The 15,202-nt window shown below is 46.1% G+C and overlaps 1 long non-coding RNA gene across 1 annotated transcript; it reads left to right on the forward strand.

The window, feature by feature from the left end:
• Window positions 1–3,239: 3,239 nt before the first annotated feature.
• On the forward strand, window positions 3,240–13,963 carry LOC126529161 (uncharacterized). The gene is made up of 2 exons (XR_008611766.2): window positions 3,240–3,360; window positions 13,859–13,963. It is a non-coding gene; the product is annotated as an uncharacterized lncRNA (long non-coding RNA).
• Window positions 13,964–15,202: the final 1,239 nt, after the last annotated feature.

Consider the following 15,202-nt stretch of genomic DNA (forward strand, 5'->3'; position numbering starts at 1 on the left):
ACAGAATTTTTAGTGTTAATTATTAAGCTCAAGGATGTAATTAATGCTTTGAAACATTCGTTTTATGCTTCCATATATGTAAATGTGAGCTTTCACACAGTGAACACACTAAATTAGAAATTTGCCTGCTATCCATGCTTTTTGCGCGGTAAAGGAACTTGCATGCTTTTGCATGTTTAGGAAATTGCCTTTCATTTTGTTTATACAGCATAATTTTCTCACCTATACTAGTAGCTACAGTGTACTGAGGTTGAGTGCCAAGGCAAGGAACCCGGAAGTTTTACGGGAATAACTACCCAAAATTACTGTGGATGGATCTGGTAGTGGGAGCGGTTCAGGAAGTGCACTGAAACTTGGAAATTAATGTTCAGTGTGACCTGCAGCATTCTGGAGTGAGGGTCTGTACTGGAAGGAAACTATGAAATATGTTAGCAACTAGTCAAACATTGTTTTTACCCCAATGAGTGCTTTTAATGGTGCATAATGGGAAAGAACAACCGGTGACATCGATGCGAGCCTTCAGACTCTAAAGTTTGCTCTATGCATTCCTCTGTGTAATTTCATCAATTGCAACAGAGCAGGCGCGTACGCAGTAATTTTTTTTTTTTGGGGGGGGGGGGCAACCGTAGGTCTCCTTCCTATGCAAATTAGGGGAAGGGTACCCTAATTATACAAATATGAATAATGCCGACCATTCACCATAAAGGCACATAAACCCGAAAAGAGAAATGAAATAAGGTGCATCTCACAGGTAGGCCTGTGAGATGAAGCTCTCCTTTACGTGGCAAACAAGGAACCCCATCAAATGGACTCACGCTGGAAAGAACCGAAGGAAGAACACTGCCAAGAACAAGTAAAAAAGTGAAAATGTAAATTAAAGATTTCGATAGTAGAATACATAGCAACCATGGCACATGAACAGCGCGGGGTTGTGTTACTTAGGCAGCCAATCACAAAAGCAAGCAAAATCATCGTCATGTGGCCTTTTCAACAATGCGTCGTACTTGATAGATCCGGAGAGTCTGCTGTTCTTGAAGAGCCTTTTATCGGCAGAAGCAATGAGGTTTGCAACAGACATGGACAAAATGTATGGAGTCTGAGCATTTCACTCTTCAAAAGTCTGCGGTACAGTTCATTTCACTGCTGAACCCGTTTTACTCATGAAACTTCACTGCCAACTGCACTGGAACTTCAAAACAAATAGTTGCAGCAAAGCAAGCATTTTATAATTTTCAGTTCAATAAAGATTTCGACTTTCGCCATTATACTTTAATAGGTGAGGGAAAGTGTATAAAATTATGCGCTAATAATATTATTTTTGTGGTTACCGCCTTATTTGCCTAACAGGAAAAGTTTGAAGTATGAATTATTTGCAGCCTCGCAGAGGAACAGAGGCTGGCGGTTATGAGGGCGTGGGCGGGGCTTCGCTGCATACTTAAGTTGCATTCGACTATAGTTTCGTTTTTTGAATTACCTCTAGAAGAATTATAGAGAAATGTATATTTGCGGAACAATCGCATTTCTTTTGGATCCCTCGTTTACTGCTCTACCAAGTGCCAAAACTGACTCTTATTGTTATTTGGGAAGTTGTGTAACGATGCCTGGCCGCCAGTCCCGTGCAACCGAATAGAGCGTAGGACGCTGCGGTTCTACACGTGCTGCACCCATCGTGAAAGGTTAGAAAAAAGCCCACATAAGCACAGCAGAGAAGCGGCAACATTAGGCGGTTTGACTGATAACTGTACAAGCGTCATTCAAGACACACTGAATTGTTCCCCACTTCTGGCGGCGTTTACAGTAACGAACCGCACACGCGTTATCAGCATGATAGCATTGCCTGTTACATTCCTGTCGGGAATGATAACGCGCATGCCGTTCGTTACTGGAAAGTACCGGGCTCGCCGCGTTAAAGAAAGGAAATGCGGACAAGCAGATGACGATTATCGTTGTGTGGCAAAAGGGTGTAATTATGCTTAAGAGTGTATGCTAGCCACCAAACCCTTAGTATAATCATATCTTCTCTGTAAAAAAAAAGTTTAACACAGCGATTTTCGTCTGGTGACAAAAAAAAAAGAAAGTCGCTTCGAAAGATTGTGCGCATCTATAGCCAAGCCGATCCATGCCTAAAACTTCTCAAAATGGCCGACTGCATCGTCGAAGTCGTTATACACTTTAATCGTTCACTTGATTTTTCGCTGCATTGGAAATTCAAGCGGTTGATTTCGCCGAATGAAACGTCTCGACGCTTTTCAGCGCCCGTCTCGTGCTTCAGAAAAGAGCTTGCGGTATTGGCGTGCACAGACAGGAAAGTGGACGTATTTATTCTACAGTTATTGAACAGTTACTTATCGATACATCTTGAAGTTAGCCTACAAGCTGTCGTTAAAAGTTCCGTCTTTCAGTAGACCTTGTGCAGCGTACTCTCAGCTCAATATGAAATTCTTGACTGCTTTCTCGAGTTTTGTTTAACGGTAATGAGAAGTAGTTAGATAATGCACAGAGGCAAGGTTTTGTCTAGTCTTGCAGGAGTCCCAGGTGCTTTTTGCGCCGCGTACACTGTCGCAATCGTTACACGTCTGAGGAACCAGACTGGCGGCGCATAGGTAAAACCGGCTGCCAGTGCAAGCCGCAGTCCCCTACATTGCCGCTATAAAGAGGAAATTTGTACGTGTACTAAGTGTACTCAACGTTTCTTTGTTTAGTATAATTTGGCGGTGCCTCCAGCAGACAAAATGTGGATCCCGTTCTGCTCCTTCGGTTTGGGCTCGGCAATGCCTCCGCGTGGCGGGCGCGTTTAAGAGGAAGCATTAGCTCGGGTGTTCCAATCTAAATACATGTAAACGGAGTATTTGTTTTTCTCGGCAACCACTGTACCAAATTTGACGAGGTTTGTTACATTGAAAACAGAAGCTTAGAATCTATAATTTCTGCTGGGTATACAAAAGATTTAAGCGAAACAATTGAAGCAAAGCGGGGCATGGTGCTTTCAGTGCCCAATTTTTTATAGAACATGTAGTTTTCCATTATAAAGGGGACTGTAATGCGATGTCTTTAAGTAGGGGGTTGTCTTATATTCAGAGTGGACTTATGTTTCAATATGAACGGGAATGAAGTGTTACGCAATTATTTTAACGAAATTTACCTCTGCTGTTTAGTTTCCATATTGTGCGTAGAAGCAACAGTGCGTGCTTTTTCAGCTGCTCATTTTATTTTCAATGCTGCTCTCATTTTGTAGAGTTCATCACTTGTGCATGTGCAACATATTGGCGGAGGCAATACGAACTGCATTTCTCACTAGCTGGACAAGTCGGAATGGCAATGCACCTTGGAGAACAAGACTCGAATTGTGAAAGTCTGGTGGTAAGTCTGAAGTAATTTATTTTCATTTATTTTTGGTGTCAATTTTCCAGCGCAAACTTTCTATCCTATTGAAGAAACATTTAGCCCCCTGTTTGGCCTGTTTTTTGAGGGCCTTACATCAGGCCCCCTAGCAAGTTTTAGTTTACACTGCAATTTAAAGCTTCTCGAGACCCGAATACAGCCATGGGACATAATTCCTTTTCAAGCTGGTTATTATTGCCTCCAGGCATGTTACGAACATAAAAGATGTTTTTTTCAATAACACAACTGGCATCTTGTTTAAGTGTCACAGTCATACGTAGACAGGCTAAGAGCTGCATCTCTAACAAGTAAACATCTCATGTTCGCTATCGTAAAAACTGCATTTCATTGCCTGAACGCAGAGGTGAAGATAGAGTTATGTGTAGTAGACTGTCACTTGGCTGCTGCATCCTAGATTTTCATGCATTAATGAGGAATTCAAAACAGACTTCAAGGTTGCTTCCTGCTGTTTGTCACAATGCAGAGGTCGAGATCAATTTAGTGTGAAATTTCTTGAAAGTAGATGAGAAGAATATAAGTGAACCACTTTCGACAGTTCCACATGCATTGGACTTCATATCCATGAAGAATGTTTGGAGTAATGACTTCAGACTTCTGGCATTGCTTTACCGAAATAATCTTTTCAACTGGTTTTTTATTAGAGGAGACAGAAGAAATTGAATGCCCACTTACCACACCACCATGAGGTGAGCGTGACTGCCAACAGAGACACACTCTCCCTCTGCCTTGAGCAGCATCCGCAAGCGACGTTCCTTCCTCGCCTTGTCACATACTTGAGCCGAAGAACCACGTCGTTTTCACGTGACTAGCACCACCCGCTTTTTTTTCTTATCCATTTTTGTTGTGTGGCACATTTTCCACCGTGGCATTGCGCATTCTGAATTGGGCGATTTACCGAAGTAATGCGTCATGGCGAGTGACACATTTAAGACTGTGTTTTGCGTCGCACTGTTTGTTTGTGTTGCCTTGACTCTGGCTGGGTGTGGCGCTTTCTCGAGAGGGAGGAAAGTGGCATTTCATTTGAAATTTCAGCTGTCTGTATGACATGCACAGATTTGTCATGAATATCTGTGTCATGTGCTGTAAGGCTGTAAACTTAATAATAGCATTAAATACATTCTCTTAGTTGTGAATGCAACGCATATTTATCTTTTGCGCACAAAGAAAATGTGAACAGTGTACAATGCTCCCACTTCTGCGTCAGTCTGATAAAAAGGCCAACAAAGAGTGATACTGCACTAAATCAAGTATCTTAAAATTTGGAGACATACTAGGGATGCTTCTGCAGCAGACATGATTGACCAGAGAGGTTAACAATGTACAGCTGCTTGCGGTGACCAAATGCACAGCACCATCAGTTTTTTGCCATGCTATATTTCTATCAAAACCGCCTAAAATTCTTGCAGCTTTTTAGGAAAGGATTAGTGGCACATAACAGTGTGCCTTGTTTTTCCTGTTTTCGGAATGTATATTTTGCTCCCACGTAGCTGATCTGACTCAAAAGGTTTATAGTCCTAAAAGCTTGTTTGCTTTGTTATGAATGTTACCAAAAACTTAAGTGTGCAAGCTTACCTCTGCCCACACTGAACGCAGACCCAGTGAGTTTATTTAGTATGGAAAGCTAAAACAATGTAGTGGCTGCACTATCGTTATGAATCTGTCGTAATGATAGATGTTGCTGATTTTATATAGTGCTTGTTTTCATCACTCAGGATATCACCCAAAATGCTAAGAGGCAAAAAAAGAAAAGATGTATGTAATGTTCACAAGATATGGTTACGTGACGAGTAGAGACTGGGTGGTGGCAGCCGATTGAGGGAACGAGCTCGCCTGCGGATCTTGCAACCACAAGAGGTTCAAGAAGATTTTATCGCATTAAAGTGTAACAAGTGACTAGAAAAAAAAAGCAGTTGGGAACAAAAGTCTATGGATCTAAACGCACCATGAAATACCCAATTTTTTTTTCTTACTTGCCATGTTGGCATACACTGGTCCAGAGTAAAGTTGCAGAATCGGGCGGTCCCTCCATTTCATTCCTGCTTGACAAAGTTGAGATCTCTTAATTTCACTCTTTTTAACTGACCAGATTGCCAAGAGTTGTACCATTCCTCCAACTTTAAATGAAATTCTTAATATAGTTGTTTACTAGTTGTGACTTTCAACAAAAAACTTATTTTTGAAGTTCTAACAACATTGCAGATAATGTTATGCTTCTTTAACGAGAACAAATTCGCTTTGTGACCTTTTATTTTTGCAGTGCGTTGCTAGCTGTATAATCTCTCTCAAATCTACTCTTTTTGACAGTACACACATGTTACCTGCGCAAGTTTAATTCATGAATAAATAATGTGATTGCAGTATATATTCAGTAATGTTAATCTATAATGGCATCAGTTGGGCAGATGTAGTTGGAATGGAACTGGCACACAGTACTGTAGCGCTAAACCTTCACTTAGAATAAGACTGCAAAAACGGGTATCTTTGCCATTACTCTAAACTAGACTAGGCCCAATTTTTTTACATTTGTAAGTTTTTACTGAATACTGGCTCTTTCAGTATCTACCTATAGGTCACTATCTCTGCCGTGGTACTTGCCAACAAAATGGTATTCTACTTATTGTGAAATTCTGAAGTACTGGAGACTGTTCCAATGACGAGCTTTAATTGCACCTAAACACTAACCTTTAGTTGCTGTGATAGGAGTTTGGACTATTTTAATGTTGCGGCCGAATGCGCGTGATTGCTGTGCGGCGGCGACGGACGAAGAGGAAGAGAAGGACCGGTGTCTGGGCGGAGACGGCAGCCATGCGATCTGCCTGAGCTGCTTGGACTGGCCTTCCGAACGAGCCGAGCAGTCATCTACCCAAGGCCGGTGTTCCTAGGTGTGCTGGCAGAACAGGCCGGGCGGTCCTTGGTCTTCAACCGGCCTGGTCCACTGCTGGTCGAGCATCCGTCACCGGCATGTTCCGGTGCAGCTAAGCCTTCCGAACGGTCTACCCTGTGGCGGGCAGACGTCCCGACCCTGCTGTCGCGCGAGTGGCTCGTAGTGTGCCGGGCATCCGCCCCGGCCTCCAGCACCTGCGCCACTCGCCGCTCGAGATTCATCTCTGCGCCTCTTCGTGCCGTGAGTGTGTGATACCGACGCGCTATCGGACGCCTTCCTACATTGACGCTGAGCGTGACGATACTTACGCGACAGACATTTATGAAAGGAACTGTGTGTGTGTTATCGTGCACGTTATCCTAGTCCCGTCCCCGTGTCATTAAAGCCTCTCTGTGTTCATTGTGCCATCCCTGTGTGCTTGAGGCCTGGGCCCACATCCTCCTATCACAAATTTTGGCGAGCCTGCCAGGATATTCAAACGCACAGGAGGAGCGATGGAGATCGAGAGGTTGTACGCCATAGGGAAAGAGCTAGGAATGACAGGAGCGGAGTTAAAGCGTTGGATTGATACAGAAATCGTGAGGGAACGCGACCAGCGCGCCCAACATCGGGAAGACGCGAAAGCGCAGGCGCTGGAGGCCGAAGCGCAGGCAGAACAAGAGCGTCTACGACTAGAAGCGGAAGAACGAGTGCTAAAGCTCAAGATCGAGCTCCAGGAAAAGACTGCTGGCGTAAAAAGCGCACAGAGTGACAGCACTACGGTACGGTCGGTTACCAGGGCGGCTCCTGAGCTATTCAGTCCTCATAAGTTGATCGCGCCCTTTAACGAAGCCCGGGATGATTTAGACGCTTACTTGCAACGTTTTGAGCGAGTGGCAACAAGTCAGGAATGGCCCCGCGCAAAATGGGCGCTCTCCCTCAGCCTCTGCCTGACAGGAGAAGCGTTGACGGTCATAGGACGGCTTGATTCTAATGCAGCCCTAGACTACGACCAGCTGAAGGCTACTCTCCTTCAGCGCTTTCGGTGCACTGCTGAGGGATACCGAAAAAAGTTTAGAAACGCAAGGCCCGAAGACAATGAGACTGGCCTACAATATGCAGGTAGAATATCGGGCTACTTTGACCACTGGCTTTAAATGTCCCATATTGAGAGGACCTTCGACTCCCTCAGGGACACCATGATTGCTGAACAGTTTTTGAGAAGATGTTCTGCGTCACTGCGAGTGTTCCTGAAAGAAAGGAACTGTTAGACCCTTGCTATGTTGTCAAAGAATGCCGATTGTTTTATAGAGGCACAAAACTTAACCAATCTAGGTAGAGAAAGGTTATCCAAGGAGGTCGTGTTAGACTCTGCTCGCAAGAATGAACTTCCAACAGCTATGCCACGTGCAACTAATCGGTGCTTCCTTTGTGATAAAGCGGGACATCGAGCTTCGGAGTGCTGGTCTCGGACAAAAGAGAACTCTACAGGTCACGGATGGTCCGGCAGAAAGGGACAAGGAGGTGAAACCTCAAGAAGGAAAAATCAAGGACAAGCTTCGTGTATTCTGGCTCCATCGCAAGCCGAAAAGCCGACAGAAGAGAGTGGCGGATACGTAGTGCTTCAAGGTGGCGAAACGGTCCCAATAGTCAAAATGACGTTAATTCTACAAGGTCCCAGATGTGACAGTGGAAATCTGCCAGTGAGAAGAGGCTTTCTCGAATTACAACCGGTGTCTGTCTTACGAGACACTGGCTGCAATACCGTGGTCGTGCGACTCTCTTTGGTACCTGAGGACAAAATGACAGGAACAAAAAGTCCAGTGTTCTTGCTGGACCGTACAATCCACTACTTACCGGAAGCCATAGTATACTTAGACAGTCCGTTCGTTACCGGCGTTGTGCGAGTTAAATGTATGCAAGATCCCCTGTATGATGTGGTACTGGGAAACATTGAAGGTGCCCGTGTACCTGATGACCCGACCAATTCATGGTATCCGCTGAAACATAACAGCGACAAGATGAGTTACCCTGCCAACAGGATGTCATCCACCGCTCAAGCAGAGCTACCAGACGTAGAGGGCCAAATGTTGACCGCAGCAGCTAAAAACGCAGCCGGATCCTCGAGACATAAAGAAGACTACGAATCTGGTACCGAGCTCGTTGCTGTGACAAAAGAAACGAAGATACGGTCCCTGCCTACACTGCCTGTCCCGCAACTCGCAGTCACTGGGATAGAGCAAGGCAAACTAAAAGCTTTACAGAGAGACGATGGGTCTCTGAGGACATGCTTCGAAAAGGTCGGCAAGATGATGGTCGCGGATGGCCGCGCAAGCGAATATTACCTACAGAACGACATTTTATACAGGAAGCACACAGTGCAAGGCGGGAAAATACTAGATCAGCTAGTGGTGCCAAAAGCCCTCAGGGAGATGGTGATGAAGTTGGCTCATGAAGGGATCCTCGCCGGTCACCAGGGTATGACGAGAACGGTGGACCGAATTGTTGCTGAATTTTACTGGCCAGGGGTCCAGTCGGAGACGAAACAGTTTGTTAAGTCGTGCGACGTCTGTCAACGAACGGTGCCGCGCCATTTAGTCGGACGCGCTCCACTGGGTACGATGCCTGTAATTGAGACTCCCTTTGCTCGTGTAGACATCGATATTATTGGTCCTTTATCCCCAACTTCAGATAAAGGCAACTGTTACATCCTCACTATGGTTGACTTCGCCACCAGATACCCTGACGCTGTCGCCCTGCCATCAACCGAGTCGAGAACTGTTGTGGAAGGACTCGTCGAAATGTTTTCCCGAGTGGGCTTACCGTGGGAGATTGTCAGCGACCGCGGATCCTATTTCATGTCAGCTGTGATGAAGGAGTTCAGTCGTCTCCTGTCAAGCAATTGCCTACCACGCCGTACCACCCCATGGCAAATGGATTAGTGGAACGATTTAACGGCACGCTAAAGCGCGCGCTCGGACGGATGTGCCAAGAGCGACCTAAATGTTGGGACCGCTATCTGGGCCCGCTACTCTTCGCGTACCGAGAAGTGCCACAGAGCAGCATCGGTTAATCGCCATTTGAACTGTTGTATGGGCGCTATGTCCGTGGTCCGATGGCTGTGCTAAAGGAATTGTGGACAAATCCCCGTTTGGATAACGACACGAAATCTTCTTACGAATACATCATGGAACTGCGTCAATGGCTAGAGCGTACGTGCGCCATCGCCATGCAAGAGCTCACGAAAGCGAAACAGCAACAGAAAACGTATTATGACAGGAAAGCCAAGATGCGAGAGCTCAATCCGGGAGACAAAGTACTTGTTCTCCTGCCTGGGGAAAGGAATAAATTGATACTTATGTGGAAGGGACCTTTCAACGTTGTAGAAAGGAAAAGTCCGTTGGACTATGCTGTTGACCTTGGGAGCAGAACAACAGTATTTCATATAAATATGCTAAAAAATATGAAGAGCGACCCAACAGTGAATTGCTTCAGGTAACAGCGACAACGGTGGGTACAGATGGCGCAACAGGGCTAGAGCTTGAAGAGACGACGCCGCCTTACCCGTCACTTATCCGAACACAGACATCAAAAGACGTCGTCATTTCAAACCAACTGACTATGGACCAGCGAATCCAAGTTGAAGCTGTCATTACAACCTACGACGATATATTCTCCGATCTACCTGGAAAGACTGATGTCCTGCAATGTCATTTGGAATTGACTACTACTGCACCCATACAAGTCCGGCAGTACCCCATGCCATTTGCTGTCAGAAATGCCGTGGAAAAATAAGTCCAGGACATACTGAAGTTAGGTATAATAGAAAAATCAAAGTCAGCATATCAGGCACCCATTGTGGTTGTCAAAAAGAAAGACGGCACAGTGCGCTTCTACATAGATTTTCGAAAACTTAATCAAATTCTAGTTACCGACTGTGAGCCCATTCCTAGAGCAGAGATGATGTTTGTCAGGCTCACTGGGAATCAGTATTTTTCTAAATTTGATTTCACAAAAGAGTACTGGCAAGTAAGCATGGCCCCTGAGTCCAAAGAAGCCACTGCATTTTCATGCGACTCTGGACTATACCAATTTAAGTACATGCCTTTTGGCATTAAGACAGCACCTGCTGTCTTCAACTGATTGATGAGGGAGGTTGTCGGAGACATACCTCACGTCTACCATTACTTCGACGACGTTGTTGTGGCAACAAAAACATGACAAGAGCATTTAAAGACTTTAAATTGCTTGTTCCACAGTGTGCGCACAGCCAAACTAACCATAAGATCCAACAAAAGTGGAATCGGCTGCCCAACAACATGCTTCTTAGGCCATGTGGTAGGGCAAGGCGTTTTACAGCCCTTGAAAGACACCGCCAACAAGATCAGCACTGCCAAACGACCTGGAACGAAGAAGGAGCTCAGGGCCTTTTTAGGACTAACGGGATATTACCGGGACTTTGTTCCGAACTACGCTGAGCTTGCCCATCCACTCACCGACCTTACGAAGAAGGGCTCTCCGAACCGGCTGAATTGGCAGACACCACAAGAGGCATTTATGCGATTAAAGGAGCTGTTGTCACAGCAGCCTATATTAAAGGCTACCGAATTGAGCAGACACATTGTGCTACGCACAGACGCCTCTTCGAGAAGTCTCGGAGCAGTTCTTTTGCAAGACCACGACGGGCGTTTGCATCCCGTGTCCTACGTTAGCCGGAAGCTTTTGCCACGTGAAGCTGCCTACTCCACAATTGAGAGGGAGTGCCTCGCCATAGTGTGGGCTGTACAGAAATTTCATGTGTACCTTTATGGTAAACCGTTCATCCTGCAGTCCGACCACCAACCACTGCGATACCTCAATTCGGCGAAGCACGTGAACAGTCGCGTGCTACGTTGGAGTTTACTCCTCATGGATTATGACTTTCATGTGGAGTATATTCGTGGATGTGATAACGTTGGTACAGACTATCTAAGTAGAATTACTACGGACATGGACTAATGTGTCATGAGAGTAATAATTTGAACTGTGTGACTTGTGATACTCCATAGTGCTACCCTCCTCGACTTCTTGAACTTGGGGGGAAATGTGATAGGAGTTTGGACTATTTGAATGTCGCGGCCGAATGCGCGTGATTGCTGTGTGGCGGCGACGGTCGAAGAGGAAGAGAAGGACCCTTGTCTGGGCGGAGACGGCAGCCATGTGATCTGCCTGAGCTGCTTGGACTGGCCTTCCGAACGAGCCGAGCAGTCATCTACCCAAGGCCGGTGTTCTTGGGTGTGCTGGCAGAACAGGCCGGGCTGTCCTTGGTCTCCAACCGGCCTGCTCCACTGCTGGGCGAGCATCCGTCACCGGCATGTTCCGGTGCAGCTAAGCCTTCCGAACGGTCTACCCTGTGGCGGGCAGACGTCCCGACCCTGCTGTCGCGCGAGTGGCTCGTCGTGTGCCGGGCATCCGCCCCGGCCTCCAGCACCTGCGCCACTCGCCGCTCGAGATTCATCTCTGCGCCTCTTCGTGCCGTGAGTGTGTGATACCGACGCGCTATCGGACGCCTTCCTACATTGACGCTGAGCGTGACGATACGCGACAGACTTTTATGAAAGGAACTGTGTGTGTGTCATGGTGTACGTTATCCTAGTCCCGTCCCCGTGTCATTAAAGCCTCTCTGTGTTCATTGTGCCATCCCTGTGTGCTTGAAGCCTGGGCCCACATCCTCCAATCACAGTTGCCAAGAACTATTCTATTTAGCAAGAGCATGCTTGGACTATGACACAAGGAATGGAGGCCAAAAAGTTACTGCCCTTCCACTGCTGTGAAGTGGGGTGCAAGCGAAACTTGGGATCTGCGGCTCTTTCAAATACCTCACGGCGAGGGCGGCACGTCAACGTCGACCCCTTTCTCGAACGAGTTCCCGGTGGCATCAATCAAACACTGCCTGTTCTTTGGCCAAAGGCACAACACGTAGCCTGCTCCCACTGCCATTCCTTCAACGCAGCCTGCCCTTCGGCAGAACAGATCAAACGTGGCCTCCCCATCTCACTACTGGGCCTGAACTGGTGTGGGAAACTGTGGGTGTCAGGCGAGCGAACACACCCTTTCCCTCCTCTGGAGGAAGGGGACGCCAGTGATTGGCTCATGCCTTGTGCTGCTTCTACTTACCCACCTTAAAGGCAGCGTTTGATGAACTGACAGTGGCTGAATCAGTTAGCATGGTGGTCTCGCAACCCAGAGGTCGGTGGTTCTAATCCGCAGCCTGATAAGCAATTTCTATTTTTGCGCAGCTTGGGTTTTTTCGCACAGTAACACCGACACCAGTGAGGCAATACAAGCTTCTGTTAAAAAGGTCACAAATGGTTGCATCTTATGCCAGTTCCTGTTGATGTGGACATTCAGTTATTTTTCAATGTCGGAAGTATCCTTGAAGAAAAAGGGGGAGGGGGGGTCAACAAAGTATCAACACTAAAGAAGCAACGGCGACGTACATGGTAGTTGAAATAAATCGATGATTAAATAATGATTATGCTGTCATGTACGACGCACAAATTGTGTGATGGATCTGGCGAGCTTCAAGCTCCCGTGTCAGCACTCTCATTGGCCTGTTCAGCATGTGCAGCGTCGGTAAGATTAGCATTTCCTCTCTTCAGCGTTGACTGCTGCATTGTGGCATGGTGGAGCACTGCCATTACGAATCCCCTCACAAACTATGAGCCACCAAGCTGCACTAAGACCAGTGCACCAGTTTCACGTCTGTGCGCACTCAAGGACGACAGCACGCATTGCATGCGCACTCAGATGTGCACACATACAAATTCTTGATTACGTCTCTCATTGTACTGTTACACTAAGGTACATTTTAATACTGCATAAAATTACTGCTTAATTTGCACATCACATAGCATTAATTAAAAAAAATTCAGCATGTGCATATTATAGCCGGCTATAAAGAAAAAAGTTACAGGGCTCCTTCCAACATATGCTATGTTTCGCAAGCTGTTCCAACAATGAAATAGATGATTACACAATGGTGGTCGCTTTTCATAAGTTAGCTTCGCTGGAATACATCCCTGTTAGTGGCAAAGCATACGAATTTGGTGTCGTGTCTTGGTGAACTGTGCAAGCTATTTCCGGCCCAAATTTCTTTTTAAAAAGTTGCACGCATTCATCATCATCATCATCCTATTTAAAGTTCAATGCAGAATGAAGGTGCCTCCCTGCAATCTCCTATTATCATTGTCTTGCACTAGCTGATGCGAACTTGTGCTTTCAAATTTCAACATCTCACCTAGTTTTCTGTCATCCTTGACGGAACTTCCCTTCCCTTGGCACCCATTCTGCAACTCTAATGGTCCACTGGTTATCTACCCTATGCATTACATGGCCTGTCCAGCATCATTTTCCCTCCTAATGTCTACTAGAATATCGACCATCCACACTGCTCTCTTCCTGTTGTCATTTATCATTGCATTGCTCTTTGTACGGCCCTTAACATGTTCTCGAGATTCTTCGTTAACCTCCAGGCTTGTGTGCCATACTGCATGCTTAGAAGAACAACGTGTCTACCAAGTTGACATTTTCAAGTTCCCTGATTTTTTTCAGGTTTCACAGAACTTTGTTTTATGACAAGATGGGCTGACACCATGTCACCTGATGCTGTCACTCTCTGGTAAGCATGTTAAAAAAATAAAAACAATCCAGTTTGAACAGTAAGGAGTAGTGTTTATCTTATTCTAAATAGAAAACTGAAAAGAGGGGTTTGTAAAATGCACAGCTACTAAAATATCTTCGAAAGAAACTCAGTGCCCTTTTACTCTGTGAAGCATGACCAGCAAAGCTGCGTACGTGGGCCCCTTAATGGTGAACTGCACCTCTACTGCGGGTTGGCCTGGTATTGCACTACCTATGGGATTGGCCCATGTGTGGGGAGTGCTTAAAGCCTGCTTCATTTCCGCCGCAGGTTTGACTGGCATTTCACGACCTTCGGGATGCACATATGGGGAGTGCTTAATGCTTGCTTCACTTCTGCCTCGGGTCGGCCTGGTATTGCACTTTCTTCGGGATCGGCCCACCGTATGAAAAATTGTTGTTCTATCCGCGGATGCGATCTGCCAGATCCTCACCATAGACAGCTTCACCGTAAAAAAATTGGTCTAGCTCACGGCAAATAGAGTCAAACATTTTAAAATGCGAATAAAAAGAGATGCATACAAAAGCAAATAGAGCTATTTGTATCAACTGATAGCAAGCTCATTGGTATCATGCCCGAACTTTGTCACATATGAGATTCTCCAAGCAGCTGGAAAGTCAACCTCAACTGTCCTGACATACTCTCAGCCTGCGCATAATGCCTCAGTGTTGCATTTCACTGCTTTAAAGGTTTTTTTTTTTTGTTTGGATGTGGGTAACCTGCATCTTAGCGTCAGCCAACACTTTGCTTTTTGGGCGCAAGCTCCTTCAAAGAGGCGGCGGCACAGTTCATATCCTGATCATTCCTCAATGCAATGGTCCTTCCTATTCTTGTCCTTGTTACGCTGCGTGTTCGCCCCATGGATGAAGCATCCTTTTGGTCAGTTGTACAGTCTGATTTTTCAGACTCCCTAAGGGCCGCTACAATGTCCGAAAAAAAATGAATGCATGTCTTTTACTGCCCTTAAGGGCCCAAATCGCCACAGGCACGTCCGAAAAAGCTCTGAAGGTCTGCCAGTACACGTATTAGGCATATAGGTGCTTGCAATGTGACAGGAGACGGCAAGTGCACGTGAGTATAACAATATATGTGCTGCATCCCATACACTTCACCACGTAGCATCACTGTGCTGAGGCAAAGCTGCCTTTCGAGGACTAGCAATATGTAACGCGCCGTGCTTTACGAGGATTGCAGAGGCACAGTGGGTACCTTCGCTGACAGCGGTGAATTCTTTCAATGAAAAAGACAGCACCGAA

This window comes from Dermacentor andersoni, unplaced genomic scaffold (genome assembly GCF_023375885.2).
Source record: "Dermacentor andersoni unplaced genomic scaffold, qqDerAnde1_hic_scaffold ctg00000039.1, whole genome shotgun sequence".
NCBI lineage: Eukaryota > Metazoa > Arthropoda > Arachnida > Ixodida > Ixodidae > Dermacentor > Dermacentor andersoni.